Raw genomic sequence first — 16397 nt, forward strand, 5'->3', positions numbered from 1 at the left:
TTGTCAATGACCTTTAACACATTTACTTTCAAATTAGTGCAGATTATGAATCACACACAGCATACATTTTACATGTGTAAATATGTGTGCTTTATTACAAACTTTCCTCCCTTCTTTCTTCTCCTCTTCTTTATCCCAAAGTGCTTTCTGCTTCAAAGTATTTATTTATGAGTTGGGTTGTTACAAATAACTCTCACACCACCACCCCGCCCAGTGTCTCAACTTATTACGGAGTAGATCCTGTTGCAAATGGGAAGAAGTTGGAGAACGGTGACACAGCAGTGTCAGACATAATGTGCACTAAATACCAGAGCACTAGGTAACCGTTTAAACTGCAGCAGTGCTATCCTTGATTATCTGGCAAGCAAAGAACCAAGTTGGAGAGATTTGGACAGTGTGTTCCTTTTAACTGCTCAGTAATCCTGTCTGGGTGGAGAGAGGGGGAAGAGGAATAATGCAATAGGAGGAAGACAGCCTCAACCTTCCTCATAAGGTTTACAGTGCCAATTCTACCTCATCACAAGGGAAGACTAAAACAAAGCCCCAAACTTGCCTCAGTGCTTCCAATGTCTAGCACCAAGATTTAGAAGATTCATTAAAGGTTAGTACTGCAGCTTCAGACTAAGCATATCTCAGCTGCATATTTGGGATGATTAAAGTGAGCTTCTGTGAGCTTTACGAAACACACTGGAAAATATGATGTGAACTTTGAAAGTTATATTTTTTTATAAAGGTATACGACAGATTTGTTCAGAGGCGTTTCAGCTCTTTCCACCATTTTGGAGTGTTGCCCTCTTAAGGCTGCTAGTAAAAATTGGGGGAAGGGCTGAAGTAAGCTTATTAATAGTAAGCTTCTAGTAGGCAACTCAACTTACTACGAATTTGCTACATGGGTTCCACTTGTGTTTAGGAAATTCCACGCAAATTCCATGCAAAACATGCAGCAGCTGCACCACGATGTTGCTTTTTTTCCTCCTGAAAGGAGGAAACGCAGCTTACATGGTCCTCCTCCTCCTCTTATTTATTTATTTATTGCATTTCTATACTGCCCAATAGCCAAAGCTCTCTGGGTGGTTTACAAATTTAAGACAATTCAAAACAAAACAATAGTATAAAACCATAATATAAAATACAATATAAAAGCACAACCAAGATAAAAACAGCAGCAATGCAAAAATACAAATTTAAAACAGCAAAGTTAAAATTAATTTATAGACTGTTAAAATATTGGGAGAATAAAAAGGTCTTCACTTGGCGTCTAAAAGAATATAATGTAGGTGCCAAGTGAACCTCCTTAGGGAGCTCCTTCCACATTCATTTTATCCCCACCACAACCCAGTGGGATGGGTTGGGTTGAGAATCAGTGACTGGCTCAAAGTCACCCTGTGAGCTTTATGGCTGAGTCAGGAATAGAACCTGGATCTCCCAAGTCCCAGCCCAATGCTCTAACTGCTACATCACACTGTCTCTCAGATATTTCTCTCTCTCTCTGTAAACATACTGCAGGCAATTCCAATTATGTAATCACATTTTTAGTTCAAAGTTGAGATACCAGGAGGATAAGTGTGTGTAGTTGATAATACATAATTGTGATAATATATAATATATACCTTTAATAATGTGTGCATATATAAATAGATACCAGTATCACATGAGATGACTACACTCAGGTTACATATCTGTACACATGCTAGAAAGCTGTGGTTGTACAGTATGCACATGTGATTTGGTAGATACAAGTTCAATTGTCAGCATACCTGTGGCAGTCTACACAGTTTGCATGGAACATGTTGAATAAAAAATCATAATAAAAGTGGTCCTTTACAGAACCTGTGCACTTAAAGAAATAATAATAATAATAATAATAATAATAATAATAATAATAATGTGTAAATGGAACAATCGCAAATTGCACAATACATTTTTAATTTAAAATTTGAGATACTTTTGAGGAAGAGGTGTGTGTGTGTGTATATATATATATATATATATATATATATATATATATATATATATAATATTATATGTAATAGCTTCCAGTACTTCCATCTATTTAGTCATTTGGCAAAAGCTGAGATGAATAACAGATCTGCTAATGAATCAGTGCTATTAGTGGAATAATTGTTTTTATGTGACTCATTTTTGGCCATCTAGACTTTCCCTGCATTATACAAGAACTTTGTGCTGATGAGACAATAGTAGACAGTGTGTGCATTTAATATAGAACAGTCCATTCTCCCGGCTGGGGGAATACACCCACCTATACATTGAAGGAGGAAGAGGGAAAAGCCAAAGAAGGGGATTCCCCCAGTCGTACTCCAACCCGGGTCTATAAAAGGATTCCCAGGCGGGCCAAAGGGCGATGGAAAGTTTGGAGCTGGCGGACCCCTCGCTCGGGGCTTGGCGGAGAGGGGTGTAGAGACGCCCCCTCCCTGCTCGCCGGAGTGGAGCTGGCGCAGTGAATCATGTGCAGTCCTTTCCTTATTGCATTCAGCGCATGGTTTCACCTTCAGGTTCTTGTTTGTCTGTGTCCTTCTAAAATCGCATCACCTTAACTGTAGCAAGGTAGGGCATTTGGAAGAGATTTCCAAGGGGCTGATTTCTTTCTCTGGAGGTATCGGGGAAGGAGATCGCGGAAGGAATGGGGAGGAGGGGAGGGCGGCGGAAGAAATGAGAATAATCTTCCTACGCCCGTGGGAAAAACTTCGCGGTTCCAATTAATAGTTAATCTCGCCCAGTAATTGAAGGGACTTTCTCCAGAAACGATCAGTTTGAAATGAAACAATAAAAGGAGGATTATTATTTTTGCTCTCGCTGAGGCGGGTGCTGCTGCTGTGTGAATTGTTGGCGTGTGGATTTCTGGACGATGTGAACCTTTGGGGCATTGTACACTCCGTCGAAGGCGGGGTGGGAGGCGGAAATCTTGAATGTAATGCCTCTCCATTAAGAAAAGGAAAAGAGAGAGCGAGCAAACGGCCTGTCTTCCAAATGAAATGCTTTTGGCTGAGAAGGGTAGCTGATGGTTCTCCAAGCCGGTCCAGCTTGGTAAGGAGCCACTTAAATTATTAAGAGTGTTTTGCAGATTGTATTGATTGAATGCTGAGAGCGAGAGTGTCTCCCGTCCCCCCCCCTCTGCTCTTTAAAAAACAACAACAAAAAACTGTCCTCTGAATTAAAGGACATAGTTGGGTCTTAAGAAAGTTGAGGGCTATAAATGCTAAACATTGTTCACTTAAGGAAGACAGAAAAGGGAGTCCTCGAAGGGCTATAACCATGGATGAGTCTTGCTCATTTGATGTGTGTTGAATGTATACATTGAGGAGGAGGAAGAAGAAGAGGGAGAGAGAGGGAGGGAGGACTGCCTAGCGTGGGGGGGGGGGAGAAGAAGAGAAATAATGCAGACATTTTGTCCTATGAAACCCTCCTCCTCCTCCGCCCCCTCCCAACTCCACCCAGAATTAGCATAATAGTTGCAACCGTCATTTGAATTAAGCTGTTTCGACAAGTTGAAGAAACTTTAGAAGGAATCGGGCAGAGTTAGTTGTGAGCTCTCGGAGTGGAAAGAGTATTATCAAGCACTCTCGCGTGTAAGGTGACGCGAAGATGTTTCATTTTGGTGGTGGTGGTCGCTTGCTCATCGGCTGACCTCTGCAGCCAAACGCTCCAGAAAACCCGACCCCCTTCCCCCCGGCAAATGTCTTGGGCTAGAAACGTTAACGTTTGGGAGCGTTGATCAAACACCCAGCAGTAGATAAGCCTGTTCCAGAGAATGGGCAGTGTGTATGTGTGTGTGTTGGGGGCGCGCGGGTGTCCATGTCGTATTCATTCCATTACGCAGAGAGATGGTTTTAAAAAGGCGTTTGGAATCTCGATGGAGAAACACATATTTGTTGTTGCCTCTGCAAGACTTTTGGAAACCTATTAATTCTGTGTCTTTATTTAATCCAGATGTACCCTTATTCCCCCGCCTTCCTCAATCCACATTTACTACCTTATTGTTGGTTTACATTTGTGTGTGCGCGCGCGCGTGTGTGTAAAAGGCAATTGGTGTAACCTGTGGAATTTGAAATGCAAATAAAAAGCCTGTGGGAGTTGAGGCAGAACAAATCAGCATTTATAAAGTAGGGGAAAGATTTAATGTCTTTGAAAGCATTGGGCGGATTCTCTCTCCCCCCCCCCTTAAAAACAACACAAAGTATTCAATACTGACGTCAGTTCATCTCTCTCTCTCTCTCTCTCTCTCTCTGTGTGTTTATGTATGTATGCGTGTGTGGTTGTTAATGTCTCAAATACGGGTATGCGAAGTGCTTACAGGAAAACAGATTACAAGATTAACATCTGTTAACATGATCGTTTATCTCCAGCCAAAAATAGGTCAGTCCTTTCTTAAGGAAGCACGATTGCTAGGCACATGATTAAATAATGAAATTAGACTAATGAGTCCATAAATTAGATAGAGTTTGGGGGGCTGTTATAATCCAACTGGCTTGCTATAAAAAATGTACTAAACTCAGAGAGTTTCAGAGATCGATGTAAGGTCAAAGCCCTTTTCAACGGAGCCTCACAACTCCTTCTCTCACCTAACCTTCACAGTCCCTTCCTCCTCCTCCTCCTCCTCTCTATGCTTTCCGGCTAATAGTGTATTCCAGTCTCCAGTTCTTGCTTTTCCATCTCCCACTGAAGCAATGCATAAATATTTTCCATCCCAGGGCTATTGGTTAAGGAGATCAACTCCTTCCATGGAAATGGATGTTTGTTTCCTAAACTCTGTGCTTTTTTTTTTTTTTTTTTTTTGGTCATTAAGTGACTCAGTGGCAAAGAAGAATGGGAAACACCGATGCAAAATAGCTCTCTTTTGCCTGCCTCTAGTAGAGACTGGCAGTTTAATCCTCCAATCACCAGCTCTTACTGCTTACTGTGTTTGCATTGGAACTCCACAGTACAGCCTCGGAAGAACTGTGCCCTTGTATTTTTTTTCTACATGCATTTGTCTTTGTTGGGATACATGCCAATATCTGGATAGGTAAATGAATACCTTCGCTCCATCTCCACCCTCCATCTGTTGTGAACCAAAATCCAGTCCTTTGGACCAGAAGAACTCTAATCATGAATAGAGTTATCATAAGGAAGGGGTTTCAAGTATCAAGTTGAGAACTGCTGAAGGCATGGAAGTGTACAATGAGCTATGGGTGTATTTTAACGATGTGGCGGACTTGCTTATCTGAGCAGGGGAAAGGTGGAGAGGAGGGGAAGGAGGAGTGTATCCAAAAATTACATTCATTTTCCCTCCAATAATGTAATTATTTATATCTGTTTGAGTCATTGCTATAAAAGGATTTTTGTTGGGGGGGAGGGTTTCAGAATCACATTGATCTCATAACACAATAGGGAGTTTGAATTCTTCATGGTTTTCAAAGGAGACTGCTTTGTAGCCCCACCCACCCCACCTCAAAGCTTGATTTTCTAGTGGGTAAGGCAATCTACTCTTGATTCTTTCTGCCTGGGCTGTGTTTTTAAGTATGCACACATATAATTTTAAAAAATAAAATAAAAGTTCACTTTAGCAAATGTCAGACTTAACTGTCCTGGCACAACAGAAGAACTGTTGGTCACTATACTCCATGAATGCTATGAATAATGGTCATTTCTACACCACACAATAAGCACATTCACTAAATGAATGGCTGTAATGGCCCCTGCCTATCATGGATCCTGTCCTGTTTTGTACTTAATAAATTCTTCCCTGTGCAATTCCATCTATTTGTCCCTAATATTGATATTTTATAACTCATTCAGGTTTTGTTTCAGGAACATACACTGCCTGTTAGCATATTGATTGTTTGGGGGCAATTAAGATTGCAGTGTTTTCCACGATAAATTGTTGATTTCTTGGATACTTTTATCTTCTATATTTGGATGAAGGGGGTGGGATGGACAATTAAATGACTAAATGCAACCTTTTGTGTAGAAGCCAACTGCCCACTTCACTCTGAAGATGGTCTGAACTATTTCTTGTTACAAAGAAACCCGAGCATGTTCAAAGAGTCCTTTATGCTTTGGCCTTGTGCCACATACTTTATTTCATAGCTGCTTTGCTAAATGAGTTAACAACCAAAGAGTTTTTCATTAACTCACTTGGCAGCCATATATTTAACTTTTTGAAAGAGCATAACTTAAAAGAGGGCAGAACGCCACACTAGGAACATTTAACTATTCAGTTACATGGTTTTAGAACAGATTGTGTGTGTGTGTGTGTGTTTTACCCATTTCCTTCTACCCTTCTTCTTCATCCCAACCTGGGGAAAGTATGTGTGTGTATGAAGGGGGAGAGGCTGTCTATCAATATTTCAGCAGCTTGTTGCCACAAGCAAGCAGAAATTGAATATAGTAATAGTACTATGCCTTGAACTTCAGTGGCATTAGTCCTCTGTATTTTATTAGCTCTGGGTTGCACTCATTGTTAGACATTATGGTGTCAGTAAGATCATTGTTCATATTACAGAACCGTTTATGACAGGGGTGATGTTGTGGTGTGTTCACCAACAGCCCAATCCTATGTACATTTACTTCAAAGTAAGTTAAGGCGACAGTCCCCTGTTCACATGAGAAGGTCCTGCTGAATTCAGTGGGATTTACTCCTGAGTAAATAACTGGGGAAGATCAGGCTGCATAAGCACAACCGCATTTCCCACATCTGTGATGCAAAAAGAAAATCCATGCTGGCTAGAATGTGCATCCAATTTAAAAATATTTCTCCTGATTTTGGTCTTGCATGCACACAGATAGTGCTAGAGAGGTTCAAAGGTGCATTTACAGGCGAATCATATTCATGTTTACTCAGAAGTTAGTTTCTTCCTCGCCACCTCCAATGGGAATTAACATGATTACTCCAAAGTAATTAAATGATTATTCAGAAGTAACCCCTATTGAGTTCAAGGGGACTTACTTCCAGGTCAGTGTGTATAGGATTGAAGTCACTTAGTTCAGTGGAGTTTACTACTGAGTAGACCATGTGTGGGATTGCACTGTCATGGGAATGCCCTTAGACAATATTGGTGCCTGTATTTGGCAAACATGGTGGCATTTGGTTGCACTAACATTGCAATTGTTAAACATAATGGTGTTTGGAGTGCCATTGTAGCGTGGTGTCAGGAGTGGCACTGTGTACTACCCGTTGCGGCAGTGTCAGGTTTTATTCTCTGCCAGGACTACAATTAACTATCCCAGGAGGAGCAGAAAAGAATCAGGATAATGAAATAAAACGGTGTTTACGGGAGATATTTTGAGCGGGGTTTGTAGTTGCTACTGAGATTGGAAAAAGGGCAGAGGATTGTACCTGTGTGGGAAGAGAGCCAAACCTCTATTTTTTTTCTTCTCTCCCCCCTCCCCTCTTCTCAACAGCTTGTTGCTGTGTGTTAGTCCTGAGGAGGGAGGAGACAGCAGCAACGCAAAGAAGGGAGGAGTTTCGCTCTGGCAGGCGGCTCTCTCACACTCAGTTGTTTTCTCCCTCTTTTCATGTAGCCAGAAACGTCACACAGCCATGTAACTGTAATACAAGAAGTGAAAGAGGCAGAGTGAACAGGCAAGGCTCAACTTCTAACCCTTAACAAAGGCAAAAAGGATTTCTCAAGGCGCTACCAAAAAAGAAAAAGCAGGGCGGGTGGGGCGGGGGGAGAGAGAGTGGAGGTGGAGAAAGGCTACAGCCTGTGATAATCAGACGAGGCTCAATTTCTGGAGGACGAGAAGCAGCTCAGGAGGTTATAGCGCTGCCCTATTGGATTATGTGGGGCTCTGGCTGGCGGAGTACACTGGCTCGGAAGGTAATTGCTTTCTATTTTCAACTTCAGTTTGTTATTGTTGAAAAGGAAGGGAGAAAGGGAGTGTTGCAAGGCGTGGCGAGCCCAGCAATCATTGCATAAGTATGAAAAAAGAAAAGGCATTAGGTGCACTAGATTTAGGTGAAAGAGAAATATGTATGGTACATCTCTCTCTATTTCTCTAGGCAGAGATAGAGATATTCCCCCAAACAGTGTGGGGAACCTTTCCCCCACACACCTCAAACATAACTGGAAAGCTTTTCTTGGAAGAAGAGGGTGCACTGGAAGGGGGTTAAAGGAGGAGATCCCTCAAGTCTGGAAAAAACTTTAGTAGAAACCCCGATGTATTTCTTGGGTGTAAGATTAATGCAGCTCAGTTCTGCATAACAAAGGGATGGAACCTGAATTCCTGTTCTCGTATAATCTCTCGTTCTTCTGGGCTTTCTGGGGGGAAAACCCTCACAACCCTCTGTGTATTGACCCGAATTTTGATTAGTGCAACTTTGAGTGGGATGGTGGGGGCAAATTAATGTCCTGCTGCATCTTAATCATTGGGCAGGAAGGTTTTTTGAACAGAAATGCCCTCCAGAGTTCTCTAAAACTTAAAAGAGTTTAAAAGTTGAAACCAGGCCTTATATTGTTAGAGCGGATTTTCTCTGCTGTGTAATCAACAGCTGCATTTAAATATGAAACAAATCCCACAAAAATGTTTTCACAAACTATCAAGTGCCTCAGTCCTCAGAGTGATGTCACTCTGAAATAAAAATATTTTAGCAACTATGTGAATATTATATTTTTCATTTGTGTGTGTGTATGGGAGAAAGGAATCCTGTTTTGCAAGGTTTGCTTCCTTTTCTGTCAATATGACATTTAATTGTATCCTATCAAAAATTCGGAGATGTCATGTTGCTACTTGCATATATATAATTGAATGCTCTCTATCAGGTTGGTAGGGGAAGGAATTTATGCGCAGGTTTTCAGAACTGGAGACTGGGGTTGCATAGGAACACTTGTGGTGTAATTAGTATTACAGCTCAGCTATTCAAGGAGACATCTTTAGTTTCACAAGAGTAACTGCCATAGCCATCTTGAGTAAGCTCTGAGTAATAAAGTCACCTTCATTTCTGTTTGTTCTGCCTTGAGTCATTACTATTAAGCATATCTTCATTTAGGCTTAGACAATATAGAAGATGTATAGAGTAACCGTCTCATTCATTTGCAGGGCCATAATCTTGAAAGACCCCATGGTTAGCCATTCTGGATAATATTCTGCACCAGTAGGGTTTTTTTTTAAAAAAAATATATATACTCAAACGTTTGAGCACCTCATTAGAGTCTATTTAAGGCATGCAGCTCAAGGCTGTTTAAATAAAATCTGAAATGCAAAACTGATGACAAACTGAACATGAATGTGTTTTTAAAGGCTTCTCCAGTTCACACAAAATTAAGAACATAAGAAGAGCCCTGCTGGATGAAATCAAAGGTCTGTCTAGTCGAGCATCCTGTTTCCCACGGTGGCCAGCCAGATGCCTCTGAGTAACCCACAAGGAGGTTCAGAGCAGCTGCCCCTGCTGTTGATTTCCACAACTAGTATTAATTATGCCGTGGTATACTGCATTGGAACATGGAGGTTTCATAGAACCATAACAGGACATAGCTTTTGACAAGACCTATCTTCCATGGATTTGTCTAAATCTCTTTCTGTGATGAAATCCAATGCATATTTAGATAGAAGGAAATCCTACAGTTCCCAGCATTCCCCAGCCAGCCATTTTTTTGTATCTAAACTATTTTTTGTATCTAAACATGCATAGGATTGTGCGCTAAAGCTATCTAACCACCCCAATTCGGGTTCTGCATTGTGAATTGACAATCTTATACTTCAAGAAAAGTGGCGATCATTAAAAAAAATAAGCATGGTTTATTTCCTAAAACCTGTATTAAGTGAGCACAACCTTTTAAATTATGTCACATTTTGTATCGTTAGCTTATTGGAAATATTTTTCATTTACCCTCCCCCCCCCCCAGATATAATAATAGTTTCTATCAGTAGCATAACTTGGTTGTGGTATCAGGTGCAACTTCTATAGGGATGCACAATGAGTCTCTACTGTTGTGGAATGTAGGCATAATTATTTATATGTCTCAAAACTGAAAAAAACATAATTCACATGTTTCAGGGCCAGACGAAAAGCCAGAGATCAACTTCTTGGGAGGCTTTAGTAAAGCAGGCAGGCAGCCATATAGGGTAGCTGTCTCATACTTTTTCATTGGCTCCATGCCTACTGCTTAACACAGTGGGCCTTACTTCTGAGTGAATAAAATGTAGGATTGGGCAGCAGTGCAAATTCACATTGTCATCCTAAGCATGTTTATTCAGATGTTGGTCTTAACAAGATCAACTTACTGCCTGCCAGAGCCTTCCCAGCTTGGTGCCCTCCAGATATATTGGACTATAACCCCCCATAATCACCAGCCATTGGCCGGGGATGGTGGGAATTGTAGTCTAACACATCTGGGGGAGACCAGGCTGGAGAAGTCAGTGTGTTTAAGATTGTAGCCTGAACAATACTGCTGTTGAGGGAGAAGATTATCGGAGACATATTCCTTGGGCTGCTAATGCTGATTCGACTACAGCCATCAGCATCCCTGACACCACGCCTTTTACTAGTAAAGGCTCTGGAGTTGCTTCACTATAGAGTTGCAGGCAACAGGAGCTCCCCCATCCCATGTAAGCACTAAGCATGTGAGGGTTCCAGCAGCAGGGCCCTTGAAGGTATGCAACCTTTCTTGACTCACTCCTCACCTGATAGTTGTCCAGTCTCTTCGCATATGGCTCAGTCTAGGAGTAATAATGGTTTTCTATGTTGTCTTCATTATCTATTGCATGTAACAATGATACTGATGCCGCAGAAAGAATCTTGATATCCTTGGGGAGGTAAGGAATCTTGGTGGAGTTTGGGGAGATAAGGGAGTGAGGGAGGGGAATGTAAGCCTGCCCTAGGCACAAAGCTCCCTAGCTATGGCACACCAACAACCTGTTGCTTGAATCTAGTTTCTAGTTCAGGTACTGTGGTGGTTGCAGTGACATTTGACCAGCCAACCTCTGTGTCAGTGAAATAACATCTAATTTCAAAACAAGAAGCCCAGGTATATCATGCACTGCTGCCAGAAAATTTTAAGACCGATTATTAGGATTAAAGCATTAAAAGAACAGATGAAAACAACTGTGTCATCATTCTAAATCTTTGCTTGTCTTGCTGACTTGAGCTTTCCATTTTAAATTACAATTTGTATTATTTATTTATGTACTTATTTATTTTATTCTCCATTTATATGCCACACACAAAACAACTAAGAGTTACCAGGATGGCTAATAATAACACATAAAAGCATAAAATAAAGAGAAGGTTAACAAGCTAAGTGATGCTAGTATCTTTTTTTTAAATGTTATTTCTGAGATATGAAGGGTGTATACGTGACATTGGAGAAGGTATAAGCTTGTAACAAGATGCAGAAAACTCCTTGTCAAGCCCTTCTATAGTTTGCTTGGATTGGGCTAGATAAAGAGTGCCAATCTTTTACCACAGTCCAGTGAAGTGTAATAATGCAAAAGGTTTCAGGCCTGCTAATTCCTTAGTCTTCCAAATGTACACCGTATGTATGGAATTGCCATGGGACCAACGTAGTTCGCCCCAATGGCCATACTCTGCCCATACCTCCTGACAACTGCATATTCAGTGCAAGAGTTTATAGATGTTTGCATATACTGCTGTAAGCACATAACCTCTCCTTTTGAACACAGGGTCCCTTTTCTGACATTCCCGTGACTATCCAGACACTGGGCCTGTTTGGATGTAAGGAAAGATGAGCAGGACCATGTTCTCTGGCTATTCGTTGTCCAGCATTGCCCTCCAATGACCCCGTATTATTATTATTATTATTATTATTATTATTATTATTATTTATATAGCACCATCAATGTACATGGTGCTGTACAGAGTAAAACAGTAAATAGCAAGACCCTGCCGCATAGGCTTACATTCTAATAAAACCATAATAAAACAATAAGGAGGGGAAGAGAAAGCAAACAGGCACAGGGTAGGGTAAACAGGCACTGGGTAGGGTAAAACTAACAGTATAAAGTCAGAACAAAATCAAGTTTTAAAAGCTTTAGGAAAAAGAAAAGTTTTTAGCTGAGCTTTAAAAGCTGCGGTTGAACTTGTAGTTCTCAAATGTTCTGGAAGAGCGTTCCAGGCATAAGGGGCAGCAGAAGAAAATGGACGAAGCCGAGAAGGGAAGTAGAGACCCTTGGGCAGGCGAGAAACATGGCATCAGAGGAGCGAAGAGCACGAGCGGGGCAGTAGTGTGAGATGAGAGAGGAGAGATAGGAAGGAGCTAGACAGTGAAAAGCTTTGTAGGTCAACAGGAGAAGTTTATATTGGATTCTGAAGTGAATTGAAAGCCAATGAAGAGATTTCAGAAGTGGAGTTACATGGTCAGAGCGGCCATGTAATGGTGGCGTCAGGTGGCAATTTGTGGGTTAATTAACCCACGAATTGCAGGGGCTTTCTCATTCCTGGAACAACAATCCCATGGTTTAACCCACGAACAACCCCAATGCCTCCTATCACAGAAACAACCTACAAATATTGCTTTTGTAGGTTGTTTCAGGAAAGGGGAAGTGCAGTGTGTGTCTCCACAATTCATGGGTTAAATAAACTATGAATTGCTACCATACCCTGCCGTTACGTCTGAACAGGGTCAATGGGCAGTGGGTGGCCAGAGGATATGGGCCTGAACATCCTTCTGTGCATTTGGTATTTGGAATGCTCATGGAGTGGTAAAGAGTGAAACGTTGAGGACTTGATATGGGAAATGTTTCAGAATATGGAACATCTTAAAGTATTTTGTCCAGAAGTGAAGTCTGGGAATTTGCACAGCTTATTGTTTTTACAACATGTTAGCAATGTCCTAGTACAACACAGTCTCTGATACCTTTTGCCCCAGATACTTTAATCAAGTTAAATAATGAAAATAGAAACTTGTAATCAAGGAAAAAAATAACATGTGAAAAGAAAATACTTCAGAAACATATTTCAGTTCATGAAAAGCTTCAGAAAGCATTTTCTGAAGTCCAGGAAACTCAAAGGTGAATGTTTAGAATCAGAAGTAAAGATCTATTCAGATGATCCTCCAAACCAGTTAAAGAGTATCAGTAGATTTGAATACTTGGTTAAACTGTAATAGCATTGAACTATTCAATAGTATTTTATTATTGTACACAACAAAGTTTGTAGTGTATGTGTGTGTGTACGTATATAATGTACTCTCCATTCTCTCCCCTATCCCAATTCTCTCATTTACTTTCTGGTTTAAGCAATCTATATTATGTCGTGAAATCGTCATTGGGCAAATCATGGCTTATGTGAGCCATAATTTATCCAATTTGGACTTCACAACAAACTGTAGTTTCCTCAAACCAGGAAGTGAGTAAGAGTATTTGAACAGGTGAGTGTCGAAGGCAGTGTGTGAGCCCAAAGCTTACTGGGATAGTACAGGCTATAAATAAAATAAGGGTCAAACATGAAACCATAGCTTATGCTATCCATAATTAAGAAGCCACACCATGGTTTGAGCTTTCAGACATAGAGCAGACGAACCCTGATTTAAAGCTGCTTGTCTGCTTTTTGTACACAAGTCTCTTGAGACAGAGCAGAGGTCCCATTTGTGGTTTGTCAGTGATCTGTAAATTCAGACATAACAGCAAACTACAATGTGCACATATCATAGTTTGTGAAACAGCTTCAATTGTAGTTTCAAATTACCCCCCCCCCCACTACCACCACCCATGCTTTGTGGGTAGGCTGGGATTCAACATTAAAACAAATCATAGTTTAATTAAATAAGCCATGTTTTTACTTATGTCTAAATCCAATGATTTTTGTTTATTATGACACGTTCCTGTGTATGATTTATGGACTCCAGATACCTTTAGATTCTTTACCTTGAATGTGATTCTATATTGCTGAATTTTACATTATTGGTAAAGAACGTGATCTAAAGAGGTAATCCTTCTGTTAACTAAGCATTTTCCAACAGTCATGGAAGGGTCTTTTCAGACCTGTTCAGATGCTCAGTAATGAACATGCGAAGCAGCTTTCAAGAGCACACTGGCTAGCCCTCCCCCTAGATGCAGGGGACATCATCTTATTGGCATTTGTTTGAAGCCCCCCATTTCCTGAATGTGCATTGGGCTCCCATAATGAATCAATCAAAGGGGTCTGTATGCGCATATATCTACACATTTACAGCCTCCTTCAGACTGATCATGTGTCAGTGTTTGGGGATCTGGCTTGCCAGTTTGCTCTCAGAAGCTTCTTCACACATACAATACCTATAAGTTCCAAACAATTGAAGAAGGCTTTTAAAAAATTAATACTTATACATTTAGGATTACTGTCTTACATTATTGTATGAACCCATTGTTGTGCTTAATGAAACTACGGTTTCATCTCATTCACTGTTCTGAAGGGAACCCCTTGCTGAAGATTTGACGTGTGTGTGTGTCAGTTGTTGCAGGATTGGGCGTTACTTGAAACATCATACTTGGTGGGGAAGAGAATTCATGTTGTTGAGCTGCGTTAGTCTTAACTCCATCATAAAGAGCTGAAATAGCATCCAGGAAGAAAACGTTTAATTTGTCAATTGTTCTTCTACTAGAAAGTATATTTATGTTTCTACCACAGAATTAATTATCAGGAAAGTAATTAATATTATTATTGTGGTTCTTGTGGTGTTTGTCAAAAAGCTTGATCACATTTTATGGTAGCAGTGTAATGCATTTTGATATCATTGGGTGTGTGCATTTTCACTTAAATTGGGAGCCTGAACTTATTGAATCCTTATTCAATAAATAACTTATTGAATCCAGTATGAGAGCTATTAACCCCTTTTATTCTAATGTATTGTTTTTAAGTGTGGACTAAGTAAGTTCCAGTTTTGTATTCTGAAAGGCGGTGGTTTTGGAAGATTCATGTTCAGTTAATGTAAGTTTAAAAATAGACAGGTCACAGAATCTTTGTGAGAAAGATGCTCTTGTTATCTTTTGAAACTAGACCTATTTTCCTCCTTATGGCAGACTACAATCTTACATTCAGATTAAATTTTGAAGTTGTGGTCCATGGTGGAATCCTGACAGAGTAGGGCCCTACAAATATAAACTGTAAAATACCATTAAAATCTATAGTAGTAATGCAGTGACCCCATGGGCAGAGTATTCCCCCATGTTTTACCTTTAGATAGAACACTTGTATCTTGGAAGACTGGAATTGAGTGAAGTTTGTGAAGAAGGTATATATGTATATGTATAATTCTTTCATTACTTCAGGTATGACTTGTGAGTGTGCCCCAGTATAATTAAAAAATATGTCAGAAGTGGACTTAAGGGCCATGTCTCTTCTGACACTTAACGCACAGAATATCAGTAAGAGCTGGGTATGTTTGTGTGAGAGTGGAGCTGCTTCGATCATTATGGAATGTCTTAATCTCTTTTTGAACACTGATAGCTGAAGAATTGCAATCTTAGTTCCACATTGGAGAAAGAAAATGTTCGACTGCATTCAAAAATTAATGGCAGGATAGCAAAACTGAGCCGAAAGGCCCATTTATTTGAGTTGACATCTTCAGTATAAATATTTGTACCTTCTAGCAGCATTCCTTTTTCAAAGCAGACATCTTGCATATTGTAAATGTTTATACTTTTTCCGTTTAAGGTTAAAGCTGTTATGACTCGCTTACGGCAAAATACTGATCTCTGCTTCAATGGTGTAATAATCTTCATTATTCCACTGGCATGCCAGTTTTGCATTAGTGCAAAAATATTGACCTAGTTCACACATAATGCTAATCCAGAGTATAGGCTGTTGAATTTTTTATTCAATACCCTGGGTTGTCAAGAGGTAAGCATCTTGTGTCGTTTTGCTAGGCTATGGTAAGAAAACCACTAGTAACTCTGCATGCTAGTACTACTGCACCACAAATGCATTTGCAGTAGAGGGAGGGAGGGAATAGGTGAAGGAGGAGGGAAACAAACAATTAAGGAATTGAGAAAACAAACCAGAATTTATTCGATCATCAGTCTTCATTTAATTTTTTTACTCTTAACACTCCTATTCTCCAAGATTATTTTTAAACTAAAATTACTTAATTGGGAATCATTGCAGTTAGCATAGTTTTACAAGGTAAAATGTTAAATGATCTGAGTAATTTTTTTTAATGTAATTAACACTGCTGTAACTTCCATTAGTGTCGTCTCAGAGCAAGTGTATACTTCATTGGGTATTTGACATCCAGCAAGTGTGCTGTCTCACAGTTCAGTGAACCTGGCTTCCTGTTTCAGGCTCAGTAGTCTTTTGGGAGGTGGAGCCTGGTATAATAGTTTCTCTACACACATAATTGCTTAGTTTTGACTACATTTCAGTTGCTTTTTATTGTATGCCTTTAGTTGGAGATCAATAGAGCTACATCAGCCCCGATTACATCCTTGCAATTGCTAGTTTATCCTTGCATTCTTGAAGT

The 16397-nt window shown here is 40.2% G+C and overlaps 1 protein-coding gene across 2 annotated transcripts in view; it reads left to right on the forward strand.

Annotated features, from left to right (window-relative positions):
- The first annotated feature begins 2457 nt into the window (after window positions 1-2457).
- Window positions 2458-16397, forward strand: part of ZNF516 (zinc finger protein 516) — a 121918-nt gene continuing 107978 nt past the window's right edge. For both annotated transcript variants that reach the window (XM_063130495.1, XM_063130496.1), the window contains exon 1: window positions 2458-2565. The gene's annotated coding sequence lies outside the window, so the exon portion shown is untranslated. The remainder of the gene's footprint in view (window positions 2566-16397) is intronic.

Source organism: Elgaria multicarinata, chromosome 7 (genome assembly GCF_023053635.1).
Source record: "Elgaria multicarinata webbii isolate HBS135686 ecotype San Diego chromosome 7, rElgMul1.1.pri, whole genome shotgun sequence".
NCBI classification, from domain to species: domain Eukaryota; kingdom Metazoa; phylum Chordata; class Lepidosauria; order Squamata; family Anguidae; genus Elgaria; species Elgaria multicarinata.